The sequence below is a fragment of the Sus scrofa genome, chromosome 9 (assembly GCF_054392235.1).
Source record: "Sus scrofa isolate SSC_HxYL_T2T_F1_AM1 chromosome 9, Sscrofa_HxYL_maternal_Yorkshire_Landrace_v2.0, whole genome shotgun sequence".
In the NCBI taxonomy this organism is placed as follows: Eukaryota; Metazoa; Chordata; class Mammalia; order Artiodactyla; family Suidae; genus Sus; species Sus scrofa.
The window spans coordinates 96328704-96350027 of NC_139391.1; the positions used below are offsets into that span (position 1 = coordinate 96328704).

At 44.1% G+C, this 21324-nt stretch overlaps 2 long non-coding RNA genes across 12 annotated transcripts in view; one reads left to right on the forward strand and one right to left on the reverse strand.

Annotated features, from left to right (window-relative positions):
* Window positions 1–450, forward strand: part of LOC102161750 (uncharacterized) — a 40767-nt gene extending 40317 nt beyond the window's left edge. The window contains exon 5 of the long non-coding RNA XR_014815956.1: window positions 61–450. This is a non-coding gene — a long non-coding RNA (uncharacterized LOC102161750). The remainder of the gene's footprint in view (window positions 1–60) is intronic.
* LOC106507850 (uncharacterized) overlaps window positions 1–21324 on the reverse strand; it is an 80498-nt gene that overhangs the window by 28008 nt on the left and 31166 nt on the right. For 6 of the 11 annotated variants that reach the window (XR_014815952.1, XR_014815947.1, XR_002335858.2 and 3 more), the window contains one exon: window positions 19845–20528. This is a non-coding gene — a long non-coding RNA (uncharacterized LOC106507850). Of the gene's footprint in view, window positions 1–424; window positions 627–17065; window positions 17214–18745; window positions 18876–19844; window positions 20529–21324 lie in introns of those variants that run through there. The other 5 variants (XR_014815949.1, XR_014815950.1, XR_001304153.3 and 2 more) reach the window with 4 other exon arrangements.

Consider the following 21324-nt stretch of genomic DNA (forward strand, 5'->3'; position numbering starts at 1 on the left):
TTTTTGTTTTTTTGTTTTGCCTTTTCTAGGGGTGCACCAGTGGCATATGGAGGTTCCCAGGCTAGGGGTCTAATCAGAGCTGTAGCCACTGGCCTATGTCAGAGCCACAGCAACTCAGGATCCAAGTTGCACCTGCAACCTACACCACAGCTCACGGCAACGCTGAATACTTAACCCACTGAGCGAGGCCAGGGATTGAACCTGCAATCTTGTGGTTCACTAGTCAGATTCATTAACCACCGAGCCACGACGGAACTCCTTGACCACTCCTTCTGCCTTGCAATGCCAGAACGAAAGTCCGTGGCCCACCATACCTGAGTGAAGACGGCACCTATGCCTGAGGAAGAAGTTACTGAGCCACCCACTCAATACACCTGTGAACCTGTCACAGACCTTAAGTTACTTTTCAAAAGGAAGAACTTACCAATAAAGTAATGTGGTAGACAGACAGGCTTAGTAGTTGGCTTTTTCTTTGCCATTGCCGTACTTGACTTCTGTTGTTCTGCCAAAACTCCTCCCTCTGTCAACACTTCTGTCCATGCTAGATGTAGGGGAATCTTCATACTGGAAGCAGGATGAGTGGCCATTATTGTCTATTCTTTCTGATCTCCTCTGTTCCATCTCTTCTGTCCACAGGGAATAGGAATTCAATGCAATAGTAAATTTCTTAGGGATTATAGCCCATGAGCAAAATCTATCCCGGTGCTGGTCTGTCACTTCCACCCACAAAGTGATCCCTAAGGATTAAAGATACTACATTTCATCCCTAAGAATGACAACCTCACTCTCACCTTGGCTAACAGGTCTGTTAACCCTACCCCTTTTGAAGTTCATATCCAGTCGCTAATGCATCTTCACAGCTTGGATCTCGCCCCTTGAATTAACATCTCTAAAGAATACAAAGTCCTCACTCTGAAGTGCCTCACTGCCCCTACCAAAGGGAGGAACTTGCAGTAACACCTGGGGCTTCTCTGGACCCTGGTCAATGCCTCTTCCATTACTCACAGTTTAAGGGCCCTTGGGACTGAATCCTATGGAAATCTCACCCACTGGTGCCTTCTGCACTGACTCAATGAACACACACAGGGACAAGACAGGAGATGTACTTGCTGGGAAGGAAGACGTCGGTTGTCTGGTGTTAGCATTAGTATGTAGCCCTCCTGACGCCTGTGGAAAAGCCACTAGCCAAGAATTGCCCGTGTGGGCCTCTCTCACACTGCAAAGGTGCCTTCTCTCGGGCTAGCTACTGATGGAGGTGGTTCAGTTCCTCAGAAGTGTGTCAGGCATGCACTCCCCCTGGGTACTTCTTCCTTTGTGTCCTAAGAGTAAACAAACTGCTCCATCAGAACAACCCTAATGCCTTCCCTTCTCCAAGATGGGCCATAGCCAACCCTTGCTTAGATAACGTCAAATCTGTGCACAATGCATGCTGGGCCGGCTGAGTTCTAGGAACCTAAGTATCACCATTCATAACATCACCCAGACCTGAGATAAAAGGGCAACAGAACTCATTCTGGCAGGAGTAGGGATTGCTTTTGGACTGGTGGCCCCCTGGGGAGGTTTTGCATACCATGAAATCACTCTAGAAAACCTCACATGGCCCCTTGATGACTTGTTGAAAATTATGGAGGATGCCTTACAAGGACTCCATACTTTTTTGGACTCACTAGCAAATGCTGCTCTTGACAGTAGGCTAGCTCTTGACTATTTCCTGGCTGAGTGAGCGAGCTTCTCCACAGTTATTAATCAAACTTGCTGCAAGTAGGTCAGTAACTCTGGTCAGATTGAGGGAAATATAAAAGAGATACACGAGCAAGCTCAAAGGTTACATAAATATAACACACAGCGTCCGGATCCAAGATCCATCTGGATTATGGTTAAACGGCCTCCCCAGTTTGACCTGTTATTTTCCATTTCTTGGCCCACTAACTGCTGTTATCCTCCTGCTTATGTTCAGGCCTTGCTTCCTTAACTGCCTTGTCAAATTCATTAGTAAACAGCTTGAAGCCATCAAACTTCAGATGATATTACCACAAGGGTATAAGCAACTGGGACTACAGCCTGGCGACCATCAGACCTATTTTAGGCTAATCAGGGAACAGTTCTGCTTCTTTAATCTAGGGGAACACTATGCCCATGTTCAGTAGGAAGCAGCTTCAGAAGGCAGAGCTTTGCCCTTCAGCACCCCTCAAGAGTGAGGAGCAGGAACAAGGAAGAGAGGATTTTGTTGCCAGAGTTGTGCCAAATCTTTGCTCCAAACCTATCAACCCCTGCTTGAAATGGAAATACCATGTACCTTTATGTCACAGGATCCAGAGATGAAAGGAGGAAGCTAAAGCAAGAGACAAAAACCAGAGAGAACTTGCTGAAACCAAGGAGGCAGGGAATCTGACCTCTGCCCCTCAGTCTCATTCTATGCTGATCTTACTATGTTAGCTACTAGATGACACACGTTGGCCATGTGGCCACGACTGGAAGATGCAGACCGAAAAAGGATACAAAGGGGGTAGCACCCCATGTCCAGGAAAGCCCTGCCCCTTCCTGGGGAGATTAATGCATATGCCTTCACATCATTAGCCTCACTCCTCCCTGTCTTTAAAATCTAATCCCTCTCACCATGTGGGCAAGAAGTTGCCAAGTTCCTGCTTCTCCATTCTTTGGCCATGGAATAAAACTTGGGCTGCATCCATCTCAGCTTCGGTTTTGTTTTTTTGGCTACACAAACCCAAACTAGCATCTATTCTATACTTTCTTTTCATTCTTGTCCTTCTACTAATAACAAGCATTACTGAAAATAACGTCTTAAAAAGAAGCCTTTGCAGTATATTTATGACCCTGGTTTTATAAATCAGAAAAGCAGAAGAATATATCTAAGACTCAAGGAAGAAGCTCCAGCTCCACCTTCAGCTCCCAAAGCTGAACTTCTACTTCAACTATTTCCCTGAACAATTTACTTTTGGGGCATTAACACCATCTTTAAGCACTAGGTGTTAAAAATGACATAAAAACTGACATTACTCTGTATTTTGTGCATTACATGCCCCTCCACAGGTGTAAGGAAAATACATATGCTTCACTACATAATCATGCATTAATTATCTACCCTATATAAGCATGCACTTCAGCCTATTAATATTACGGGACACAGTAAACAGTTCAATCCGTATTTGATTTGAGTCCTTATAGAATATTCACAGGAGTAACTGAAGTGGTTGATATCATGCAAGACATGTTTATTGATTGTACACACCACATTATGTCCAAATATTTCCAGTTATCACACTTATCATAACTAATAACCAGAGCTTAATCAGAAAGCCTTAATAAATCACCAAGCTGCCCACAAAATCCCTCTCTCCTCATTTTGGGCCCAAGAACCATGGGGATTTCTGTAAGTGAATTTTATCTAGTATCTAGTTTTTACTGCAGAGCCATCTCACTTAAAATTGCCCACTCCGTCCTCTTAAAAAAGACATCTTGATGGACTATCACATTAGGTTATGCTCATACATAACTCGTTCCATGCACTGGGTATTTTTTAATTCTAGGGGATGCTGTGACTCCCCATCAGAGGCCTTAACACAGTCAAACAACTTGTAGCTGAGCTTAAATTGAGTATTATTTACCAACATAGTCAACTATAACGTGTCATTGAGTCAATGATCACAGGACATAGAGCAGTTACACATGTACATACACACACACGTGTGTGTCAAGTAAATAGCTTCCTTAATCAAACCCTCCTATTTCCCACTAAATCTCATACTTTGTATGCGATTATTGCCTTGCCAACCCCCATCCCACAAACAAGGCAGAGCATATGAGTCAACTTAACTCATCATCTAACATATTGTCCTTACTTTACCAATCCAAAGTTAGTATAACTACAAACTAGCCTCCCTAATACCACCAATCACCTATAGAAGTCTCGTAGGAAGACACCCCCCCTAGAGCTGCCATTTATCTCAAACAAAAAATAAAGTATATTTTAATAATCTCAAAAAATGTTAAATATTTCAATACCAATTTCTTTGGCCACACCTGTGGCATGTGGACGTTCCCAGGCCAGGGATCAAACCCTCACCACGGCAGCGACCCAAGCTTCTAGAGTGACACAGCCAGATCCTTAATCCACTGTGCCACAAGAAAACTCCTTAATACTAAGTTTAACACAACACACATTACTACACTGAACATCAATATATCACATAAATACCTAAATCTTACATGTACAAAGTCCTGCTCAACCTGTAGATGTAGCTTAATAATTAAAGTGAGGCACTGTTAACACCTAGATGAATTTACTAACTCTATAAACACGTAGACGTGGCCCCAGCCTATTAATTTCTAATAAAATTACACGCACAAGTCTCTGCGTCCCATTGAGAATGCCCTCTAGATCACAAAAAGTTAAGAGGAGCAGGCATCAAGCATACTAAAAAGTAGTTCACTATGCTTTGCTTAACTTCACCCCATAGGAAATGGCAGTGATAAAAATTAAGCTGTAAAAAAAAGTCTGAGTAAGTTATATTAGCTAATTAGGGTTGGTAAATTTCATAATCCACCACCTTGGCCACAAGATTATCCATATTAATAGAAATCTAGCACAAAGCATGTTAAAGATGACCCTAAAATAAAGTCCTATCCTAACTAAGCTATAAAAATCTACAGCTAAAATAAAAATAAGCTATGAAAGTGACTTTAACATTTCTGAGGACATGACAGCTAAAATCCAACTGGGATTAGATGGCCCACTATGTTTAGCTAAAATCAAAATAATTATAACAATAAAATTATTCAGCAGAATACTACTAGCATCTGCCCAAAAGTCAAAGAACTTGGTGGTGCTTTACACTTTTCTAGAGGAGCCTGTTCTAAAATTGATCAATTCTTATAAGCCTCCCCAGCCCTACATAATGCCATGCTCCGGAAACTAGTAAAGAACAACAGTAAGCATAAATATCAGACATAAAAATGTTAGGTATAACTTGTGGGAGCAGAAGAGGTGGGCTACATTTTCTAGCTTGAGAATTTAATTTATATGAAAGTTTTCATAAAATACTATTAAAGGAGGATTTAGTAGTATATTAAGTATAGAGTGCTTAATTGAATCAAGCTATGAAGCACACATACATTGCTTGTCATACTCCTCAAATATAACTTTTCATAACCTATTAACAAGTACCAAACGTAAAAGAGGAGGTAAGTTGTAAGAAGGTGAGCGTGCTAGAAAGTGTACTTGGATGAATCAAAGTATAGCTTAAAGAAAAGCACCCAGGAGTTCCCTGGTGGCTCAGCAGGTTAGGGATCTAGCATGGTCACTGCTGTGGCTGTGGTGACAGCTGGGGTGTGGGTTTGATCCCTGGCCTGGGAACTTCCACATGAACACTTTGTACTAAAACTAGCCCAAACTTCCCACCAAATTCAACTACAGAAAGTAGATTAAATAGGAGTTCCTGTTGTGGCTCAGCAGAAATGAATCTGACTAGTATCCATGAGGACGCAGGTTTGATCCCTGACCTCACTCGGTGGGTTAAAGGATTCAGTGCTGCCATTAGCCATGGTGTGGGTTGCAGATGTGGCTCGGATCTGGCATTGCTGTGGCTGCAGTGTAGGCTGGCAGCTGCAGCTCCAATTCAACCCCTGGGCTGGGAACATCCATATGCTGTTCATGCAGCCATAAAAAGACAAAAAAGAAAGTAGATTAAATAAAACATTCATTCAACATTTAAAATCATAAATTAGAATATTAAATAGAATATTAAATCTGATAGAATTTTTATTCTGGTGCTATAGATAAAGTGCCATAAGGGAATGATGAAAGAAGATTTACAAGTACCAAAAACTGGAGTTCCTGTCGTGGCTCAGTGGTTAATGAATCTGAGGTTGTGGGCTCGATCCCTGGCCTTCCTCAGTGGGCTGGGGATCCGGCGTTGCCGTGAGCTGTGGTGTAGATTGCAGATGTGGCTCAGATCCCGTGTTGCTGTGGCTCTGGCTTAGGCCGGCAGCTACAGCTGATTAGACCCCTAGCCTGGGAACCTCAGTATGCCATGGGTGCGGCCCTAAACAGACAAAAGACAAAAAAAAAAAAAAAAAAAAAAAGATGAAATGGAGGAAAGTCCTAATTTTGTGACAAGGTAGATGGTAGATACTGTTAGATTAAGGATTTTTGTAATTCATTGTGTTCACTGACCTGAGTATATTAGATTAATGATAATAGCCATTATAAGTAATATTGATGTGGTAGATTATTTTATAAAATATTTGTTGGATGCTCTTATAGTTTATGGGTTAATGTTTTTATTAGAATAGATATAACATTAGCCAGTATGAACTTGTTACTGCAATTACGGTTCCTAATATTGCTAATCACAATATCTACACTGTTACTACCCTTACCATCCATTCTCTCAGTGCTGGACTAGGAATTCAGCTTAGTTTAGGCCAAGAGCTTTCAAAACCCTAAACAAGTTAAAACTTACTTAATTCCTACAAATAAGGATTTCAAGACTCTATCTTACATCAATTCAATGCAAATAAAACATTTTAATTAAGTTAAATCCTGACTAGATTGATGGGATTCTACCCCAGGAAATTTTAGTTAACAATCTAATGACTTCAATCTACTGTCAAGAAAAAAAAAAGCAGGAAAAGTATGGGCAGAATTGAAGCTGGTTCTTTGTTTTGTTTTTTTTTGGGGGGTTTTTTTTTTTTTTTTGGTCTTTTTTTCTTTTCTAGGGCTGCTCCCATGGCATATGGAGCTTCCCAGGCTAGGGGTCAAATCAGAGTTGTAGCGTAGCTACCAGCCTACACCACAGCCCACGGCCACAGCAATGCCAGATCCGAGCCGCATCTGTGACCTACACCACAGCTCACCGCAATGCCAGATCCATAACCCACCGAGCAAGGCCAGGGATCGAACCTGCAACCTCATGGTTCCTAGTCAGATTCGTTAACTACGGTGCCGCAAAGGGAACTCCTGAAGCTGCTTCTTTGAATCTGCAATTCAGTTTGTTGATTCAACACAGTGTTTGGCCAAAAGAAGGCTCAATCTCTTTCTTTATAGTCTAATGCTAGCTCAGTCATTTTATCTGTTTCAATAAACCGCTGATTATTTTTAATAATCACAAATTACAAATTTGTGAATCACAAATCACAAAGATGGCACTTTATATTGGTGTTTGAACTGGAAGAGGAGGCAATACCTTAAGTCCATTAATCCATGCTGGGCTATGCTAGCTTGGATCACTACTTGGAGATGACCAAACCTATAACATAATCATGACAGCCCTTACATTTAGCATGATTTTATTTGTCGTTGTGCCAATTGTGACTGGAAAGTTCAGCAACCACCTTGCCCACTAATAACTGGGTCACGTGGTACAGCATTTTCTCAAATAAATACTATAACCTTTTGGCTCCATTCCCCATCATTACTCCTGCTTGTATCATCCATAGTAGCAGCTGGTTTTGGTACTCGTGAAGGCGTGAATCCACCTCTAGCTGGCAGTCTGGCCTACACAGGAGCCTCTACCAACCTAACCACGTTCCCCTTACATTTAGCAGATGTTTCCTCAAGTTTTGATGCTATTACTTTATGACCACAATCTTTAATGGAAAACCAGCAGACATATCCCAATACCAAACATCATTATTTGTTTGATCTACTCCGATTCCAGCCATATTACTATAATTACCACTCTCAGATAGAATCCAGAATTTCCATACTGTTAACAGATAGAAATCTAAACACTACTTTCTAGGGTTCCCATTGTGGCTCAGTGGGTTAAGGACCTGACGTGGTCTCTGGAGGGATGTGGCTTGGATCCCTGGCCTCACTCAGTGGGTGAAGGATCTGGCGCTGCTCCAAGCTGTGGTGCAGGTCATAGAAGCAGCTTGGATACAGTGTTGCTATGGCTGTGGGGTAAGGCCATCGGCTGCAGCTCAAATTCAACCCCTAGCCTGGGAATATATGCCACAGGTGCACCCTTAAAAAAAAATAATAAAATAAACACTACTTTCTTTGACCCTGCAGAAGGAGACCCAATCCTATATCAACACCTATTTTGATTCTTTGGTCACCTGGAAGTCTGTATTTGTAGTTTACGAGGGTTTGGAATACTCTCACGTACCATGACATACTATTTAGGATTTAAAAAGAAAGGCTTTCAGATATATGAGAATAGTGTGAGTCATGTCCATTGCCTTTTTAGGATTTATCTTGTGGGCCCATCGAATGTTTACTAAAGGGATAGATGTCAATCCATGAACATATTTATATCAGCTACCATAACTATTTCTAACACTACAGAAGTAAAAGTAGTTAGCCGATGAGCAACTCTTTGTGGAGGTAACATTACGTCATGTCCTACTATATTATCGGCTTTAGGCTTTATTTTTCTTTTTAGAGTACATAGTTTGACAGCAATCATCTTAGCCAGTTCATTCCCAGCCACTGTCCTCCAGGATACATCCTCTGCAATCACACACTTTCCTTGTGTAATATCAATGGGAACAGTCTTCACCATTACAGGAAGCCTCGTACGCTGATGTCCACTATTCTCAGTCTATATGCTTAATATACGAGCAAAAATTCACTTCACAATTATGTTTGTAGTAGTAAATATGACTTTCTTCCCACAGCACTTTCTTGGCCTTTGGGGGATGTCATTACCCTGATACACACAACACAAAGTATTTCATCTAGAGTCTCATTCCTCTCATTAACAGCAGTAATTATGATAACTGTCATAATCTGAGAAGCATTTACCTTCAAATGAGAAGTCTCAGTAGCAGAAACTACTACTACTAACCTAGAATGGTTACACAGATGCCCTCCACCATATCCCACGTTTGAAGATCCAACCTGTGTGAATTTAACGTGAGGAAGGAAGGAGTTCCCTGGTGGCTCAGTAGGTTAAGGATCAGACATTGACATTGCTATGGCACAGGTCACTGCTGTGGCATGGGTTCAATCCCTGGCCCAGGAACTTCCACATGCCATGGGTGCAGCAAAAATAAATAAATAAAATAAAATAAGGAAGGAAGGAATCAAACCTTGTCAACCAGAGTCAAGCCAACACCGCAATGACTTTCTAAGTGAGGTGATAGTAAAAATTACATAAATTTGTTAAAGTTAAATCATAGACAGAAATCCTGAATATCACTAAGGGATATCCATTTCATCCAGGCTCTCAAGACGCAGTATCACCCATTGCGGAAAAACCTTTACCTTTTCATGATCACATATTAACAATCATTTTTTGGATAAGTTTTCTAGTCCTCTATACTATTTCACTAATATTGACAACTAAATGGACTCACCCACATACACGAGATGCACAAGTAGAGATAATTTGAACAATTTACCAGTCATCATTGTAATTTTTTTTTTTTTTTTAGGGCTGCAGCATCTGCAGCATATGGAGGTTCCCAGGCTTGGGGTTGAATCGGAGCTGTAGCCACAGCCACAGCAACACCAGAGCTGAGCTGCGTCTGCGACCTACACCACAGTTTATGGCAAGCCCAATTCTTAACCCACTGAGAAAGGCCAGGGATGGAACCCACATCCTTGTGGATACTAGTCAGGTTCATTAACCATCACAACGGGAACTCCCATCATTCTAATCTTAATTATCCTATCGTCGATATGAATCTACATGATACATAAAATAAGTAGTCCTTCCCTAACTTCAAAAACCACAGGTCATCAATGATACTGAAGCTATCAACACAGAGATGATGAAGATTTAAATTTTGGCACGTCTATAATTCCCAACTCAGGGAACTTTGTGGATGCTGGGGCTGAGGCCAAGGGAGGGGCTGGGGCAGTGAGGCTTTCACAACTGTGGAATTTTGGTTTCATAAGATGAAAAGTTCAGGATGCTGTGACGACTCCACAACAAGGTGAATATACCTGATGCCTTGGAAAAGTGCACTTGAAATGGTGGTGATGGTCAGTGGTGTGTGACCTTGTTTTATTTCGCTTAATTTTTCTTTTGCTTTTTAAGGCCACACCCATGGCATACAAAGTTTCCAGGCTAGGGGTCAAATTTGAGCTAGAGCCCCCAGCCTACATCACAGCACTGTGGGATCCAAACCATGTCTGCAACCTACACCACAGCTCACAGCAATGCTGGATCCTTAACCCACTGAGCGAGGCCAGGGGTCAAACCTGCACCCTCATGGATACTAGTCAGTTTCATTACCGCTGAGCCACAACGGAAACTTCCTCACTTTAACTTTTTAAAGTGTTCTGGTTTCATTGATTTGCAACTGTACAGGTTTCCCAGCAATACTTGCTGAAAAGACTGTCTTTTTCCCATTTTATGTTCTTGCCTCCTTCGTTGAAGATTAATTGACCGTAGGTGTCTGGGTTTATTTCTGGGTTCTCTATTCTGTTCCATTGGTCTGTATGTCTGTTTTGCTACCAGTACCACACTGTCTTGATTACTGTGGCTTTGTAATAATGCCTGAAGTCTGGGAGAGAGATGCCTCCTGCCTGGTTTTTGTTCTTCAGTACTGCTTTGGCAATTCTGGGTCTTTTGTGGTTCCATATAAATTTTTTGATTATTTGTTCTAGTTCTGTGAAAAATGTCATGGGTAATTTGATAGGGATTGCACTGAATCTGTAGATTTCTTTGGGTAGTATGGCCATTTTTACAACATTAATTTTTCCAATCCAGGAACATGGAATATCTTTCCATTTCTTTACATCTTCTTTAATTTCCTTGATTAATGTTTTATAGTTCTCGGCATGTAAGTCCTTCACCTCCTTGGTCAGGTGTATTCCCAGGTATTTGATTTTTTGAGGTACAATTTTAGAAGATATTGTACTTCTGTATTCCTTTTCTAATAATGCATTGTTAGTATACAGAAATGTGACTGATTTCTGAATGTTAATCTTATATTCTGCGACTTTGCTGAATTTGTTGATCAATTCAAGCAGTTTTTGAGTCCTTAGGGTTTTCTATATGTAGTATCATGTCATCTGCATACAGTGACAGTTTTCTCTCCTCCCTATTTGGATGCCTTTCATTTCTTTTGTTTGTCTGATTGCTGTGGCTAGGACTTCCAGTACTATGTTGCATAACAGTGGTGAGAGTGAACTAGAACACACCCTCACACAATGCACCAAAATAAACTCAAAATGGCTGAAAGACTTAAATATAAGACAAGACACCATCAAACTCCTGGAAGAGAACATAGGCAAAACATTCTCTGACATCAACTTTACACATGTTTTTTCAGGTCAGTCTCCCAAAGCAAAAGAAATAAGAGCAAAAATAAACCCATGGGACCTAATCAAACTGAAAAGCTTTTGCAAGGAAACCAAAAAGAAAACAAAAAGACAACTTACAGAATGGGAGAAAGTAGTTTGAAATGATGCAACTGACAAGGGCCTAATCTCTAGAATATACAAGCAATTTATACAACTCAACAGCAAAAAAGCCAACAACCCAATGGAAAGATGGGCAAAGGACCTAAATAGACATTTTTCCAAGGAAGATGTACAGATGGCCAACAAGCACATGAAAAAATGCTCGACATCCCTGATTATTAGAGAAATCCAAATCAAAACTTCCATGAGATACCACCTCACACCAGTCAGAATGGCCATCACTCATAAGTCCACAAATAACAAATGCTGGAGGGTTTATGGAGAAAAGGGGACCCACCTGCACTGTTGGTGGGAATGTAAGCTGGTATAACCACTATAGAGAACAGTATGGAGGTACCTTAGACATCTATACATGGAACTACCATATGACCCAGCAATCCCATTCTTGGGCATATACCTGGACAAAACTTTCCTTAAAAAAGACACATACACCCGCATGTTCATTGCAGCACTATTCACAACAGCCAAGACATGGAATCAACCCAAATGTCCACTGATAGATAATTGGATTAGGAAGATGTGGTATATATACACAATGGAATACTACTCAGCCATAAAAAGAACAAAATAACGCCATTCTGGCAACATGGATGGAACTAGAGACTCTCATCCTGAGTGAAGTAAGTCAGAGAGAGAAAGACAAATACCATATGATATCACTTATATCTGGAATCTAATATATGGCACAAAGGAACCTTTCCACAGAAAAGAACCTTTCCTTGGAGAATAGACATGTGGTTGCCAAGGGGGAAGGGAAGGGAGTGGGAGGGACTGGGAGCTTGGGGTAAATAGATGCAGAATGTTGCCTTCAGGATGTATTAGCAATGGGATCCTGCTGTGTAGCACCGGGAACTCTGTCTAGTCAATTATGTTGGAACATGTAATGTGAGAAAAAAGAATATATACATGTATGTGTTACTGGGTCACCACGCTGTGCAGTAGAAAAAATATATATATAAAGAAACAAAAATTAAAATTAAAAAAAAAATTTTAAAGTGATGTTTTGTTCATTGAGATTCCAATTCAACTCCCCTCTATCACAAATGTTCGAGGGCCAAGAAGCATTGCCCACCCCAAGGGTCATTCTGGCACCCTCCCAAGAGACCATTCTTAGAGGCTAGTCTGTGCTACTTGAGCTCTGCCGGGGCGGGGGGGGACCCAGACAGTGGTGACCCCCACAGATGAGAGAGTCTATGCTCTAACATTAACATGATACCACCAAGGGTTGTCACTCAGCCGAACACAGAGCAGAAACCCGCTCCACAGTGTCAGTCCTCATAGGAACATGACAAAGTTAAGAAAAGCGACCACAGGTTAAATGAGGGAAACACCCTCAGTTCAGATGTTGGAAATCTTAGAGGGGACAAGACATGCAAGCAAAGAGCAGAAATAGGGTCTTACCTGCACGGGAGCCCAACCCACACAGATGGGTGAGACCCCACAATCCCTAGTCCCCTCACACTCGACGTCATACGTCCACACTCAACCAGAGTGACCCTAATATCCCAGACCCTGCATCTCATGTCTCTCCACCATGGTCATGCTGGGTAGGCCCCCATGTGTGAGCAAGCTGGGTCCCTGGGACCACAGAAAGACCAGTAGGGTCTGTCTCCTCTCCCAACACTTGTCCCAGAGGAGTCAGTCCCCACACTTCCACTTTGTTCTGTGTTATTTTTACCATTTTTAAAGCTTTTATGCTGAAGTGGAACACACTCCTTGGTTCTGGCAGGCTCAGCCCTTTCCTTTCTCACTGATGTGTTGAGAAAACTCACGGGACCGCAGGGCTGAAAGAGGAGGGCAGGTCCGGACCCTGCCAAGGGGTGGGCAATAGAAGGAAAGCATGGCAGCAACCTCACCTGCTGCCCATCAGCCTTAAGGCCGGATCCACGAGCCCAGCAATCAATTCACTAGCTTAACATGCCTGCCTACTTGCCCTTCAAATGAGGAGAGGCCCAGCAAGCATCCAAGCTCCTCATGCACTGGCCCATTTCCCCACAGTGACCTGCCTGCCCACCCCGGCTGCATCTGCCCTCACCTCAAGTGCCCGGAGCCTGCTCTTTCAAAAGCACTGACTACCACATGAAGACGACCAGTGGGGTCATCACCCCTCCACTCTGGATGCTGAGTTTGGGGAGAATGAACCCCCATGACTGGGCACAGGGACCCTCCGAGGAAAGACGCCCTGGCCCCATCCACATGCGGCCCATGCTGAGCGAGAGAAACACAGGAGCTCAGACCCTGGAAGTCAGGACACCACGAGGGGAGCTCCCAGCCATGGCCCAGTTCTCCAACTGCCATGTTGTAGTTTAAAGGAGATGGGCCGATGACTGACTGACGGGGGCCTGAGCTGGACCCTGAATAGGGCTTTAAAAAGGTGTGAAGAATGTTACTACAATCAGAAGCCAGACTCTATGTTAGGATATCCTGCCCCATCTCTCAAATGCCCACGATCCATGACCCTTACAAAGCTAGGCTGAATCGTTTGAGCAGATGCACAGACTTATCTGGGGCCCAGTTCAGTCTGCAACCAACTTGCAAGTGGTCCAGCAAACACACAGGGGTGTGCATGAGTGTGCACAGCACGCACACTAACCTATGCACGTGCACAGCACAAATATGTGCACACACTACTGTACGAACACGCAGGCACATGGAGGCGTAGCACACATGTGCCCATGTACACACTGATGTGTGTGTAAACACCTACACAGGCACATGCATAGCACACACACAGGGAGTCAAGTGAATACAGCAAAGCCGTAATTCTTGAACACAAGTAAAGCCCATTTGTATTTTTCCCTTTTCTTAAGAAGTTTAAGAAAAAAAATAATTGTGAACAATTTTTGATTCATAGGTTTTTCTGGTTATTCCACAAATATTATAAGACATGAGAAATTAATGTATATATTACATGTGTCCATTGATGGATGAATGGAGAAGCAAAACATGGTCCATCCATGCAATGGAATGTCATCCAGCCTAAAAAGGAAGGGAATTCTGGCCCAGGCTACAGCACGGATGAAACTTGAGGGCATTATGCTCAGTGACATAAGCCAGACACAAAAGAACAAATAATGTTTGATCTACTCACACAAGGCCCCTGGAGCAGTCAGATCCATAGAGACACAAAGTAGGACAGCCAGAGGCTGAGGGACAGGGAATGGGGAGTTAAGTGTTTAATGGGGACAGTCTCAGTTTTGCAAGATGAAAAATTTCTGGAAAAGGACAGTGTTTGTGGTTGCACAATAGTGTGAATTACTTCATGACCCTGAAATATGCACTTAAAATAGATAAGATGGTAAATTTTATGTTATGTGTATTTGACCAAAATTTTAAAAACTTTTTTTAAACCTTAGGAAGTAGTCCAAGAATGCAATGAAATGAACATTTTCACTAATAACCCAGGGAATTAAAACCATAAGAAAAACTATGCATACACCTACCAGACTGGCAGATATTAAAGACACAGTATCAAATATCAGCTGGATGTGGAACAATGGTAGGTAAGCCTGGGACCCCGTGGGGGTGCAACCACTTCTGAAATAGTCTTCCTTCAGAATTGAACTCTGTGCACACAGACCCACAGTACTGCTCCCAGCTATACACAGACTCATGAGCACTGTACCAGGACACACAGACGGACTCTGCAGCAACAGGAGCCAAACCCTAAACCAATCTGAAGCCCATTACAAATGGATGCAGAAATGAACTATGAACTATGCATGTTCACATGAAGGAGTATTCCACAGCAATTGAGTGTTTTTGTTTGTTTGTTTGTTTGTTTTTGCTTTTTAGGGGCTGCACCCGTGTCTTATGGAGGTTCCCAGGTTAGGGGTCTATTCGGAGCTACAGCTGCCAGCCTATGTCACAGCCACAGCCACTCCAGATCCAAGCCACGTCTGCAACCTACACCACAGCTCACAGCAACGCCGGATCCTTAACCCACTGAGTGAGGCCAGGGATCAAACCCACAACCTCGTGGTGGTTCCTAGTCGGATTAGTTTCCGCTGCACCACAAAGAAAACTCCTTAGTATGTTCTTTTTTTCTTGTCTTTTTGCCTTTTCTAGGGCCGCTCCCGCGGCACATGGAGGTTCCCAGGCTAGGGGTCCAATCGGAGCTGTAGCTGCAAGCCTACGCCATAGCCCCAGCAACTCGGGATCTGAGCAGCATCTAAAACCTACACCACAGCTCACGGCAACGCCGGATCCTTAACCCACTGAGCAAGGGCAGGGATCGAACCCACAACCTGATGGTTCCTAGTCGGATTCGTTAACTACTGAGCCACAACGGGAACTCCAATATGTTCTCAAAGTTAGTAAAACTATAAAAATTTTTGAAAAGGTATATCCACAGGATGAAAGGATCTCATAGACAATGCTGAGACACCAAGAGTGACAAAGCAGCAAGCTCGGTCCACCCACGTACGGAGTTCATAACCAGTCAAAGCTGGGCTGCGTTGCTTGCAGATATGTGCTTGGAGGTAAACTATGAGGACAAGATTACTGCACAAAGTCAGGGAACAGCTATTTCACAGTAGGTAGGAGGCTGTGATGAGGAAGGGCAGGCACTCTTGGGTACCTGCTCATCATATTGTTTTTTCATCTGATTATTCTTTTCTTTTAAATTTTGTGGCCACACCCAAAGCATATGGAAGTTCCAGGGCCAGGAGCAGGGGCAGGAACACTGGATCTTGCCCAGTGTGCCGGCTGGGGATCAAACCCACAATTCTGCAATGACCTGAGCCACGGCAGTCAGATTTTTAACCTGCTGTGCCACAGCAGGAACTCCTTAACCCATTGAGCAAGGCCAGGGATCAAACCTGTCTCCTCATAGATACTGGTCAGATTTGTTTTCCCTGTACCACATGGCGACTCCAGCACAATCCACTTTAGAACATCAGCTCCTCAACTCCCACTCTTGAGAGGTCACCCTTCACTTCCCACAGGCCCAGCACCACTAATCCACTTGTGGTCTCTATGGATTTCCATGTTCTGGAAGTCTCATGTAAGTGAAATCAACTAACTGTCCTTTTGTGTCTGGGTTTGAGCATCATGTTTTCGGGGTTTATCCATGTTGGTAGCCTATTGCAGTGCTCAACCCCTTTTCATGCCTGAGTAATATTCCCCCTCTACTTTTAACTCTTTATTTTGACTCCCTGCCCGCAGTGCATAGGGATGATGAGAAATTTAGGTTTCTTCATTCTTGGGGTGTAACCTGCACTTTTAACCAACACCCAGAGATCCTGTGCAGGGGCTGAAAGCCCAGGCCCACATGGTGCAGTCACCCTGTGTGACCAGAGCCCAGGAGCAATGGTACATGTTTAGAGGATCAGAACCCTGCAATCTCATGTGAAACCGACTCACTGGTCAGTGTCCTGTGAGAGCTGTCCCCTGGGCACCATGGAGGGAACAGAGAATGGTCAGGGGCCATGGCGCTGCCTTCAGTTCAGGCCCACCCATGCCAACTGTCTACCTGGAAAATGCTGAGGCTCCAGGGGAGAATCCTTCCTGCTTCTTCCAGCTTCTGGGGGCTCCAGGCATCCCTGGACTTGTGGCTGCATCCCTCCCACCTCTGCCTTCATCTCCTCATGGCTTCTCTGTGTCAGTGTTTAATCTTCTACGGATACAATCACACAGGATTAGGGCCACCCTAATGCCTTCGGCTTTTTAGGACTGCAACTGTGGCATATGGAGGTTCCCAGGCTAGGGGTTGAATCGGAGTTGTAACTGCTGGCCTACACCACAGCCACATCGATGGGGCCTCCACCTTGGCCCCTTGAGGTTCTGCTCAATCAGGTTCATAGTCTTCCTCCTGAATTACAATACCAAGCAATGTCAGAACCATTCTCATGTGTCAGTGAGGGACTGTGGGTGGTGGAGGAACAGGAGCTGGGCAAACATCCACAAGAGCATCCTGCGAGGCACTGGGTCTGTGGAATTTACACCACAGAGTCCTGTCCATTAGGATTTTTTGTTAACTCTGTGTTACACATCCTGCTTATCAGTTTAGCTAAAAAAAAAAAAAAAAAAAAAAAAAGTATGTGCTCATATATGCATCTTTGGGGAACTCTATTGACAATGGAGGATTATGTGTTACCTGTTATCACATGATATCAGCATATTATGTTTATCTGTGTTCCACTGTCCTTTGTATCAACTTTTATCATAAACTGTCACACATGCTGGCTTTTCTTTCCCTGGAGAACAGAGTCCTGACCACTGGCCAGCATGTTCTTGCCTATGATCCTTTCACCACCCTTGGTGGAATTCAGACCCTGAAATGTCAGTTGGACTTGCACCCAAGACCTAGACGTCAGAGGTATGGATTTTCAAGACTTTTTCACCTCAATTCCATGACTTTGCCAATTGGATAAACATGCCACTTTGCACACAGAAATGTCAGCGAGGGCAGTGGGCAGAGCTCCGAGATGGAGGAGGAGGAACACAGTATGTCTGACCGGTGGGTCTATGACTATGGCTGTGGTGAAGCTGGGCACTCTCAGGTGAGAACCAGACAAAGATGCTGTTCCTGCAGGATGCCTGTCACCCCAAGAAACCCTCGGCCTCACTCATCCCCTAGTGAAGGAATGGAAGGAGGGAGGAATGGGCGGTCACCCAGCAAGCTGTCCACAGGACCCCAGCTCCTCCTCAAGGAAAACTTGAGTTGCTCCCAACAGGGAGCTCACCCAATACCTGCAGTGTGGGCCCTTGACACACACTCCTTGACCCCGACCCCAAACCCTCAACAAGTTTGTTGAGTGAGTGAACAAATGTCACCCCCAGTGCAGTCACAAGAGCCCCAACCTTTTAAGATTGCCCCTGTACCTTAGAAGCACACAGACATTTCCATCTACAGGAGCCATCATTCCTTCAGGGAAATCCAGTTAAAACATGAACAGATCACCCCTTCTCTGGACCCACCTGGTAGCTCACCTAGGCCTGCCCACCACAGGTGCACACATCTGGGCAATTTGCTGTGACTAAGATTAGGGGCAGCTGTTCCAGATGTGAGGGTGGTGGTGCTGAGTGACCCTTTACTAACATATTACCCTGCAATTTTAATCCTCAACAGAATGGGCTAATTCCTGGGGCCTCATCTACCTTGAGACAGAGCAGAAAACATCCATCCAGAGAGCAGACAAGTCTGCAAGCAGACTGGGGAACCAGACTATACCGCCATTGGGCCTCACACTGGCAGTGTAAAAGCAAATCCCAATTCAAACCTGGGCTCAGTTGCCTGAAGATAAAGGAGTACTCCCTCCTTCTTTTTCCCTAGGGCACTTACTTGGGAATTCCTCCCCTGTCTCCCTGAGGTGTGCGCACATGTTTTAAAGGCAGACTCACCTCTGACACTGACACTATCACAGCTCAGGATGTTTCCAGCTGGCCTGGGCATGACTCCAAAATGTGATAGAGAAGGAAATGCACATCCCCCGGCTTCTGGAAGGAGGGCCTTGACACCAGGAGGGCCTGACTGCAAACACAAACTCTCCTCCATCATAAAGAAATCAGTGATTGTTTATGTGGGAACATGGATGGGGCAGGTGGTCTAGGCTCATCTGCACAAAGGGTCAGACACTTCCTTCTCTGCAGTCCCTCAGCAGGTCTGCCTGATGCTGCCTGTGATGTGGGTCCCACTGTGATGACATGCTGGTTCCAGAGTAAATGGTGTTTTCTCTCCTAAGTTTGTGAAATGTCCTCTCCCACCTGTCACAGCCCAGGGTCTGAGTGTCTCCTCCCACCTGTCATAGCTCATTGCCTGTCAGTGATGCTGAAGGTCCAGAATCTCCACACCCTCTGTTCGAGAAACAGCTTCCCACAGAGACTCTTCCCCACAAAGGCTCTGCTGTGACTCAGGACTCTCTTCCCTGACCAGGCCACACAGACCCAGTCCCTCCCCAGGCTGCTGGGAAGCTCTGTGAAGATTTCTATCCTTGGAAACACACACAGAAAGGCAGATAAGTGGGTAATCTTTTCTTCTCTCCCAGTTCCACCATGTCCACAAGAATTACAGCTGGCTCCCCTTCCAATATCTATACATTCAGAAGAGTTAGGTGCAGGTGCTAAAGCCCGAGAAAAAAGAAAAAATAGAAAAAAAAAATCCCAAAGCCTGAGAAAAAAGAAAAAAATAGAAAAAAAAATCCCCAAATCCCAAAGAAAAAATAGAAAAAAAAAAAAATCCCAAAATCCCATCACTTTAGCAGCAGGAACCTACCCTTGCCTGAGACCCAGGGCTGGGCCAGGATCCAGCTCCCCTGCAGATGGCACCTGCGCCTGCACCCACCTCCGCAGGAGACATCCCTTGCCTGTTCTAGAGTCTAGAAACCACCCAAAGGCTGTTACCATAATTTACGTCAACAAAGAGCTTCAGTCCTTATGAGGGGCACAGAGACTGTCAAAAGAACATTCATAGAACAAAAACCCAAAGGACTGAGACCAAACATCACTGGCCATGATCCAACTCTAATTTTAACATTGACCAAAGATCTTTAGTAATTTTAGAACCCAAAGAACGAATTTTTAAAATCCTGAAAACATTGAATTATGCTGACAAAATTAAAACAAATCCCTTCAAGTCGTCTGGAGCAGAATCTGAGTTCAGATAATGGGCGTGCCATGCGTCAGCCCCATTTCAAACTCCAGCTAGTAGCCATCGCCGCAAAGATGTCTTTAACGCAGTTGGTGCTACTGGCAAAGGTGGTGAATGACAGAATCACTCTCCAATGTAGTAGCAGAATGAGGTAGGCAGCCAGCAGCAACTTTGGGAAATCACTGCAAACAGTGTGAGTGAGGGCCAGTTAGGGCTCTGAGTGGTGAGAGGGGCTGCCTACCTGTCAGGTTAAAGCTCCCTTCTTTGCTGTCTTCTGAACATGGGCGTTTCTAATCTTACACTTTCTTGCATTAAAAAAAAAAAAATACAGCATGTGCCCCATGGTTACAAATAGGATGAAGATGAAGACGAGACGCTGAAATGCCATGGCCGCAGAGCCAGCATGACCCAGACGAAGTGGATGGAGGGCCATGAGGTGGTTCAGGAAGCATTGCACACCGTTCGCAGCCCCTTGCTCTGCTTCTGGAATGTTCTCCTGAAGAAGCTGGGTCACGGTGAGGTCGAAGGACCAGATACCTACAGGGCAGCAGTGTAGAGGGAAGAGAAAGACAAGCAGATGTCAGAGACCCCAGTGAGGATTCCGCCGCTAGCACTGACTGCCATGTTGGGTAGATGAAGCTTTCAGTAGCTCAGTTTCCTCAGCTGTGAAATGGGAATCTTTAGAGCACCATCTCATTGGAGGATTACCTAAGATGTTATTGTGCAGCATGCAGCGTATGCCTGGCATGGTAGTTACTGTTATAATTTGTGGTGCTATAAATTCTATTTTTTTTTTTTGGTCTTTTCTAGGGCCGCACTAGTGGCAAATGGAGGTTCCCAGGCTAGGGGTCAAATCGGAGCTGTAGCCACCAGCCCAAAACAGAGCTATAACAACACGGGATCGAAGCTGGGTCTGCGACCCACACCACAGCTCACAGCAACGCTGGATCCTTAACCCACTGAGCAAGGCCAGGGATCAAACCCACAACCTCATGGTTCCTAGTCGGATTCGTTCACCACTGAGCTACCACAGGAACTCCTAAATTCTACTATTTTTAAAGGACTTTTTGTTTTTAGCCATACCCACAGCATCTGGAAGTTCCCAGGCCAGGAATCGAACCCCCCACAGCAGTGACAATAGCAGATCCTTTACCTGCCAAGCCACCAGGGGCTCCCTATAAATTATATTTTTGAATCACCATGGCCACCATTATTACTAGATAGAAATGCAACTTTATTTTGGATGTATTTATTTACGTCTCCATTTCACTCCACAAATAGGACAGAGATTAAGTCTTGAGCTTCATATCCAGCTTCAATTTGGGTTTTTCCC